Below are 8,843 nucleotides of genomic sequence, written 5' to 3'. Positions count from 1 at the left end.
CTCCATGGAGACAGACTCACCTTAAAGGCATTCATTCACTTGTTCAGTGTGATTGTTTTCCTCTTACCACTGAAGGATGAACAAAAAACAATAAGAAAGGACAGACCTAAAGACCTTCTTATTTGTCTGAGCTGGGAATAGAACAGATGGTTATGTTCTTGGGAGTGGAGAATAGGAGAGGAGTAGGTGACTCACCCAAAATAACACAGAATCTGGGTCTGTGTTACACATCAGCACAGGGTCCCCCTGCCTCTCTTAGCATGGAAATCATAATAATGCTGGTAATAGCTTAATACTAACATTTTAATAGAAGAGAGTAGTAATGGAGATATTCACTAGTGTATATGAAGTTCAATTAAATGATAAATGATTTAATTTCCTAATATCAAGTCTATTCAGAAGAGAATGTTGAGAAGAAAACACAGGTTGACTGACAGATGACTTGGAATTTAGCTTCCTCAGAAACATATTCCTAGTCCAGGAGATAAACTTTCATGTCAGATTCTTCATTTCATTTCTTTTCCCTTTCATTCCCTTTCTCCATCCTCTTGTCCTTCTATTCCTTCCTCTTTCCCTTTCTTCCACTTCTTCATTTATTCTTTACTTGGTGTGTGTGTGTGTGTGTGTGTGTGTGTGTGTGTGTTGTGTGCATGTGTGCACATTTGCATGTGAATAAGCTGGCCCATGCACAAGTGTAAGGAGGAAAAAGGTCAGCACCTCATGTCTTTTGCAACATGTTCTCCTGCTGATTATTTTGGACAGAGTTTCAAACTGAACTTGGAGCTCCCTGATTTAGCTTGACATGTCTGGCTAGGGAGCTTCTAGGGCATGACTGTCTCTATCTATGACCAATCTATCATTGGGGTTTCAGGTACGTACCTCTAAACCTGGCTTTTTTATGTGAGTTCAGGGGTTCTGAAATCAAATTCCCATGCTTGTACAGCAGCATTTTATGCCCAGACCTATCTCCTCAGCCCCTATAATAGTCTTTTAAGTGAGAAAGCATGGCTGAGCAACTTAAATATCAAGACTGTAAACAAAACAAACCCCCAAAAACAAAAAACAAAATTAAGTAAGTGCTTGGTTCTAAACTCAGCAAGAAGGAAGATGTATGTAACAAGTCTCTGCTGTGAGAAATCAGAAATTAATGGAAAGAAAGTTAAATGCACACACAGGTGACATTCCTGGAACATTAATCCTATGGTTCTGAATCATAAAGCTTCCATTTCGTATTGTAAAAATATCCTTACATTTGGTTCAGGATGAATTTCCAAGCAAGGAAGAAGTGGTATATCATCATTATATATTTATAAGTACTTGAAGTATTTCTGTAGTCTCCTTTATATATTTTCTCAGATTTCCTAGCACTGTATAATATCTATGCTTTTTCCTTAACGATGAACAACACTTTTCTTATATTACCTATTTATAAGATATTAAATAAAATACTGACTTAATGTGGAACTGCTATGAACATAGTGGGTTAAATATATGATTTGAGCTCAGATGTAAGTGATTTGAATGTAAAATGGGGGGATTATTTATTCATTCGTTTGTTTGAGGCAGACTGATGGAATGCAGAGTGTGTATCACGGTGTTCCAGTGTGTCAGTCTGAGGTCACCTCTTGGTGATTAAAGGCTAGAGGAATGTCATTTTCCTAATATAGAACAGAAAGGCTATTGTAACCCAAAGACCCGGATAAAGGACGGATAAAGTAAGAGTTCTCTGCATGTCATAATAGCATGAGGCTTCTGTGTGATTTTAATTTAATTTGTCTTTCTCCCAGATGGATAAACTAGTGAAACAACAAAATACGTTGCCAGTCTTCATATGTAGTCGTTCATTATTATATTTTATTTGTAAATGTTGGTGTGTGCTTTGTGTGTATATGCATGTGTGAGGATGACTTAGGAGGTCAAAGAGGATGTCAGATCCCCTGGGGCTGAAGTTACTGTCAGTTTTCAGCCTCCTGGAATCAAATTCAGGTCCTCTGGAAGAACCTTTTCTTCAGCTCCTACAAGGTAATGTGTAATAAAGTGAAGAGGTGTCTCTTTCAACTGAAACTTAACTATGATGGCTATTCTTGGTTTTCAAGCTCACTTCATTTGGAATTCACTAAAAACCCAAGCCCCAGTATACCTGTGGGCGATTTTAATTTAGTTGGATCATTTGGGGAGGGATGACTCACTTTAAATCCAGATCACTTGAGGTTGTCAGAAGAATCACCATCAATCGTGGACACTCCTGGTTGTGGCAGCCTGGATAATGGTCATAGAGGAAGGATGTGCTTGCTCTGCTCCTTGTCCTCACTTCCTGGGGCAAGTTCATCACTTACCTATCAGCAGAGCCCGTGTCTTCAGACTTCTGGTATTCTGGTTCTGAATACTAAACAAGACATCCAGCATTGTGGACTGAACAGCTACTGAATTATTGGACATTTTGGTAAAAGACACTGTTGTTGAACTAGCTGGACCATAGTCTATAAGCCACTCTAATAAATCCTCTTTATATTTATATAGGTTCATTCTGTCAGCTTGGTTCCTCTAGAAAACCTTGAATAATACAAATACAGAGCCTCCATGAAATACTATCACTGAAATGATAAAATAGAGGGGAGAAACCACTAGACAACACAGGTCTTCTGTGGAGAGCATTGCAGGCAAGAAGTAGTTTTTGTGGATTTGCATGCATGTGTGCACATTCCTGTGTTCAAGAATGTAACCTACGAAACCACTGGCAAGGAAGAACTACCCTACTTACTATTTAATGATAGCTAAGAACTCTCAAATAAGGTTGAAAAATGACATACATAATAAGGTTAATTATATCTACAACAAAAAAAAACTCACTTAAAAACCATCTCAGTGGTAGTTCTAAAAAAGCAAAAAAAAAAAAAAAAAAAAAAAAAAAAAAAAAAAAAAAAAAAAAAACCAGGCATATGAATAGCTTTTATATTCCCTCCCTCCCTCCCTCCCTCCTTCCCTCTCTCCCTCCCTCCCTCCCTCCCTCCTTCCTTCCTTCCTCCCTCCCTCCCTCCTTTCTTTCTTCTTTTTTAGTTCAGTAGGAATTGGGAGAAATGTGCACTAATTTAAAAAGATGCCACATTACTACAGTCAGGTGAGTGAGCATTAGGAAGTTCCAGAGCCTGTGAAGGTGGGGTCACTGGGGATGTTTGTGTAATGGCAGTGGAAGAGAAATTGAGTGTCTCCATTTTACAGCACATTTTTAAAATTATGCTCCTAACCTGTGACCCAACAATTTCATTTCTGAAAATAAATTCCAATTATGTGTTGGAAGTTTATAAAGACACTGGAAGGAAGGTATTTATTAAAATGTTGTTCGTGGCTGTAGATGGTTAAAGAAACAGCCTCCAGGTGACATAATTAGTGTATGTCAGGAACAGCAATCACTGTAGATTGTTACGTATTATGAAGAAGGGAGAAGCTGCACTTATTAAAATTTCTTAGATGGCTTGATGTGTGAGAACAAGAAAGAGAAAATGTCTTCCCGTCAATATCTTTCATGTAAATTAAAAGTAAAGGCAGCACTTGTGCCACGCATGGCTCAGTAGAAAAAAATGTTTGCTGTGAACTTATAAGGTATTGATTTTGGATAACAGGCCCCCTTGTAAAAATCCAGACATGGCAAAGTAGACCTGCCATCACAACGATGGGAGAGGTCAGAACAGGAGCATCCCTGGGGCTTACTAGCTATCCAGTTTCTCTGAACCAGTGTGATCCAGGCTCAGTGAAAGTTCGTATCTTAAAATCTAAGCTGGAAATTTACTGAGGAAAACACCTGATGCAAAGCTATGACCTCTACATATACATACATAAAACATACACACCAATATGCACAGAGAGACACACTCATGCATGCAGATAAAAATATAAACAAGTAAATTCCCAACACAAATCTTATTTTATTTTACAGCTTATGAATTTGCCCATAGACATTAAACATATCCATTGCTGATGGGGTTATAGTAAAATAGGAAGAGATCAGAGTGGAGGAAAGACAAATGAGGAAAACTGTGGGAACAATATTTATTGTTATGGACCAAGCACTGAGGAGTAGAGCAAGGTCAACTTCACCATCTTAGAGAATGAAGAGAAAATGTAGACATTCAACTCATAAATACTGGAAAGTAAATAAGCACAGAGCCATGATCATTAGGGCTTTATTATACTTATTATAAGATACACAGGAGAGTGAGGAATTTTATCTTTATCTAAGTTACCACTCAGGCAGAGGTAATTAGGCAGCATCCAGCACCCCTACACTCTGCTCTCCATATCACTGTTCTATCTACGGAGGTTTCGTTGTTCCTGCTCCAATGCAGGGTCATTGTGCGAACCCAAGTACTCCTGCCTCACATCTCCTGCACCTGATACTGAGTCTTGGATTGTTTGTTTTTGATTATATCTCCTTGGAAGAGGGAATTTGACATGCCTTACTTGATACCTTCAAGTTTCTGTTTCCTGTACATTTTTACAAGGTGTCCTTAGACTAGTGCACACCCTACAAAAGGTACCATTCAGGTACCAGCTGCTTCTCAGACCTATCTTAATATTAATGGTTTTGGTTGTTCTAGACCTTTGATTCACTGATGTGGTGGTTTGAATAACAATGGCCCTCATAGGCTCACAGATTTGAATGCTTAGGAAGTGGCACTATTTGTGGGAGTATGTGTGGCCTTGATTCAGGAAATGTGTCACTGGGGGTGGGCATTGGTATTTCAAAAATTAAAGTCAGGTCCAGTGGTTCTCTTTTCTAGCTGCCTGCAGACCCCAATGAGACCCTGATGTAAAATTCTCAAGCTACTTCTCCAACACTATGTCTGCCTGCATGCTGACATGTGTCCTAACATAATGACAATGCACTACACCTCTGAAGCCATAAACAAGCCCCAATTAAATGCTTTCCTTTATAAGAGTTGCTGTGGTCATGGTGTGTCTTCACAGCAATAGAATACTGACTAAGAGTACTAAATAAATACCAAGATCTAGCATCACTTCACAATTGTTGGTGTAGCTGCCTTTTGTTGTATTTGGTCACCACCATTTAGTCTCTGGTTAGCTTAGTGGATTGTGTGTAGCAACAAGAAAAATTGCATCAAGAATTTGTATTTTGGTGTGGACTACCTTGCTTCTGTGCTTGTTTAAAAGACAACTGTGCAACCATGACAAGTTATTAAGCTGGTAATTCAAAAGAAGAATTTCAAGGATAAAAATACCTTTTAAAAACTCGGGTTTGCATTTCACTATGAATTGGTAAACTCTGACTTAAAGTAGGAAAAACAGATTTTATCACCATCCTCTCTCACCTTTATCCTCTCTCTCACCACCACTCTTTCTCACCATTGTAATCATCATCTCTCCTCCTCATCCTCTCTCACTATGACTATATCTCTATCCATCACCCTTTTCCACCCTCTCATCACCCTGTCACCATAACTCTCTCGCCATCACCCTCTGTCACCATCCTGCTATCTCATCATCACCTTCTCCATCCAGTCTATCCATCATCCTCTTCCGCCATCATCATCCATCACCACTATTCTGTCCTGCTTCCTCAGCATCACCATCTCTCACCAACAACTTCTATTAACATTGGCTTCTCTTCTCCATCATCTTTTCTTGCTATAATCCTCTGTGTCCATCACTTTGTTTCACCATCACCCCCTGGGACCATCATCCTCTGTTACCTTCATCCTCTCTTTCTATGGTCTTCTGCAATTATCTTTTTTTTTTTTTTTTTTTGCGTGATAATTCTCTGTTACCTTGAAATTTTCTCACAGACATCTACTCTCTCCATTACCGTCTCCTATCATCATCCTTGGTCACAATAACCCTTTCACTACCATCCTCTGCACTCTCATCTTTCATGAAGAACTGTAGAGGAGTGGGAAATTCAACTAAGTTAGTGTCTTCCAGCCTGCCAATTCTTCAGCCATGAATGTACTTCTTCTATAGTTGCAATGTGCAACAGGAATGCTAAATAATCACATCAGAGTTCTACCTCCATCATCTCTCCTGTTTGGTCCCCAGCAGGATACCTCAGCATGCTGATCTTGTCTTGGAAGAGAGCTCCATGCATTACAGATCCTTTAGTGTCATAAGTCTCTTCCAAAAAAAGTTCAGTGAAGTAAATAAATTGATAAAAATATGTGGAAAAATGCAAACACAAGCATACATTTCAGAATAGCTTTTATGGAGCATTTTATTTGTAGCTGAGATGAAGTAACAGGCATCAAATACTAGGGAAAACAGATGAAACAATATTTTTAAGACACCGTCCAATAAAGAGCAGTACCCACTGATTCACGGTAATCAAATCTTTTCAAGTTAATCGCCATCCAAAATTAGGATCTTAGGACAGTTTCTACAGTGTTTTAAGAAAATATGATCCAGAATGTGCTAAGATGAGGAGATCATGTGTTACGGAAACAGATCCCAGGAACCCAGAGATGCATCTGGCTGGGTTTTCTCAAGTGGAGTGTCAGTGAAGATAGACAAGCAGAGAGTAAGGCCATTGGGAAACTGCAGAAAGTTATTTTCAAGAAGACTCTTTTGGGCTAGAAGGGAGCCAGTTAATAGAACTAGGTGTAGTGAAAGGTGCTCTCACAGGTGTGGGTGTATGATTCAGAATGAGGTATCAAGAAACAGGGTTAGAAAAAGAAGCAACGTATGTGTGCATAGGAAGCAGTTTTCAGGCAGCTTCATATTCTCTCTCCCTCCTCTTCCCTTCTCCCCTCTCCATCTCCTCCTCCTCCTTCTCAATCTCCCTATCACTCCTTTTCCCCCTCTCCCTCGACAGCCTTCTCCTCCTCCTTCTTCCTCTTCTTCCCTCGTTAAATTCATAAAAGTGAAAAGTAGTGATGGAGAGTCAGACTTCCTTGAACTTTACCCAAGAATCCCACTCATAGGAATGGGATCACTTTATGGAAGGCAAGCATGCTTTGTGACCATCATCTTACTGTTTGACTGGGTCAGAACCAGGGATAAACATCCTATGGTGATTTAAACTTTTATGAAGTTTTATCAACAGTGCCCTGTGTTGTATGCGTTATAACAAACACATATCAATTAAGATCCTCTGCAGTGCTCCAGTAAGGAAATTCCATGGGCTTATTATTATTCTATATTTAGACAATAAGATTCTACCTAAGTCATAGAGTGCAGGATGAAGAAAATCTCAAATTGATTTACACCATTGGTATCAGTTACTTTTCTCATTGTTGTGACAAAATAAATATCTGACAAAAGTGACTTAAGAAAGGAAGTGCTTAGTTTGACTCACAGATTTCTTTTCTTTATTTTTCCTTCTTTTTTCCTTAGTCCATCGTGGCAGGGAAGTCATGGCAATAGGAACGTGAGGCAGCTAGTCACATTGCATCCACAGTCAAGAAGCAGAGAGAAATAAATGCTGGTGCTCAGTTTACTTTTTCTGTTTTATTTAATTCAGAAGCCCATTTCTTGGAATTGTGACACCCATGTTAGAGTTTAGAATGGGTCTTCCTGTATTATCAGTTCATCCAATAAAAAAGTTCCTCACAGGCATGCCCAGGGGCTTGTTTATCTGGTGATTCTACATCCCAGGAAGTAAAAAATAAACATTAACGCTCACAGCATTGCACTTACAAAGGGTGGAATAAATCTGTTTACTCAATATCACTTGGGAGCTTCAAGCTGGAGCAAAGCTAAAAACAAGGCTTTTTATTCCAGTCCTTCAAACAGCCTCTGAAACTATGTTTCCTGACTTACATAGCATGGGTGCCAGTAATCCTTTTAGATACATTTTTATTAATATACATGTTCATTTGGTATGTGTGCGCCTATGTGAGTTCATGTGTGCTATGGGAATGAATGCAGATCCGCTCGTGGCCAGCAGAGGACAATAGATCTCCTGGAAATAGAATTATAGGCAGTAGGGAGCTGCCTCACATGAATTCTGGAAATGGAACTTGGCTCTTCCACAGGAGCCACTGACCCATCTCTCCAGGACCCCAGTTTTATTTGCAACAAAAACAAAACATTTACTTGACTCTATGCCAAGTATTATGTTAAGTGATTTATGATTGTAGCTCCTTTCAGAATGTTAGACTATCTGAACTCTTTATGGACATGGCAAATGAATTATTATTTATTCCATTAAACTGAGCACTAGAACTTCATATTAGAATGAAGTACATTTACATTATTGACAAATATTTAAAAAATTGCAGTAGTATAATTAAAAACAGTAAAAAATGATTCAGATTATATTTCCTGGTTAGTCCAAAAAGCTATTTATTGGCTCCTTAAGATATCAGTATCCCATTCACTGTCACATGAAATTCTAGGATCCATATTCTCCAACAGATAGAATGCTCTCTGCAACTATATACAGGCTTTAACTCTTTTAGAATTATGTTATTCATGTACTTTTGAAGTTAATCAATGAAAAGATCTCTATGCTCATCTTAAATATTTATTTATTTGTTTGTTTATTTGTTTGTTTGTTTGTTTCTGTGTTGGTGTGTCTATGTGTCCCCACACATTCATGCCTTATTGTGAATGTGGAAGAGAAAGACAGCCTAAAGGAATGAATTCTCTTCTTCCAGCATGTACATCTTTTGGGTCAAATACATGTCAGGGTGGCTTGCTTTGGCCAGTGTCTTTATCACACTGAGTCATGTTGCTGCTACACTTTATGGCTTTTATCAATGCCAATGTTTATAATTTTAGTCTTCTGTTGATGTAAGATGAATACATGCTGTAGGATAATGCTTTTGTACACTGGTTTAATAAAATGCTGATTGGCCAGTAGCCAGGCAGGAAGTATAGGTGGGATAAGCAGA

The sequence above is a fragment of the Peromyscus maniculatus genome, chromosome 11, assembly GCF_049852395.1.
Source record: "Peromyscus maniculatus bairdii isolate BWxNUB_F1_BW_parent chromosome 11, HU_Pman_BW_mat_3.1, whole genome shotgun sequence".
NCBI lineage: Eukaryota > Metazoa > Chordata > Mammalia > Rodentia > Cricetidae > Peromyscus > Peromyscus maniculatus.
The sequence above is the reverse complement of the archived record's forward strand: the minus strand, read 5'-3'. Positions refer to the sequence as shown.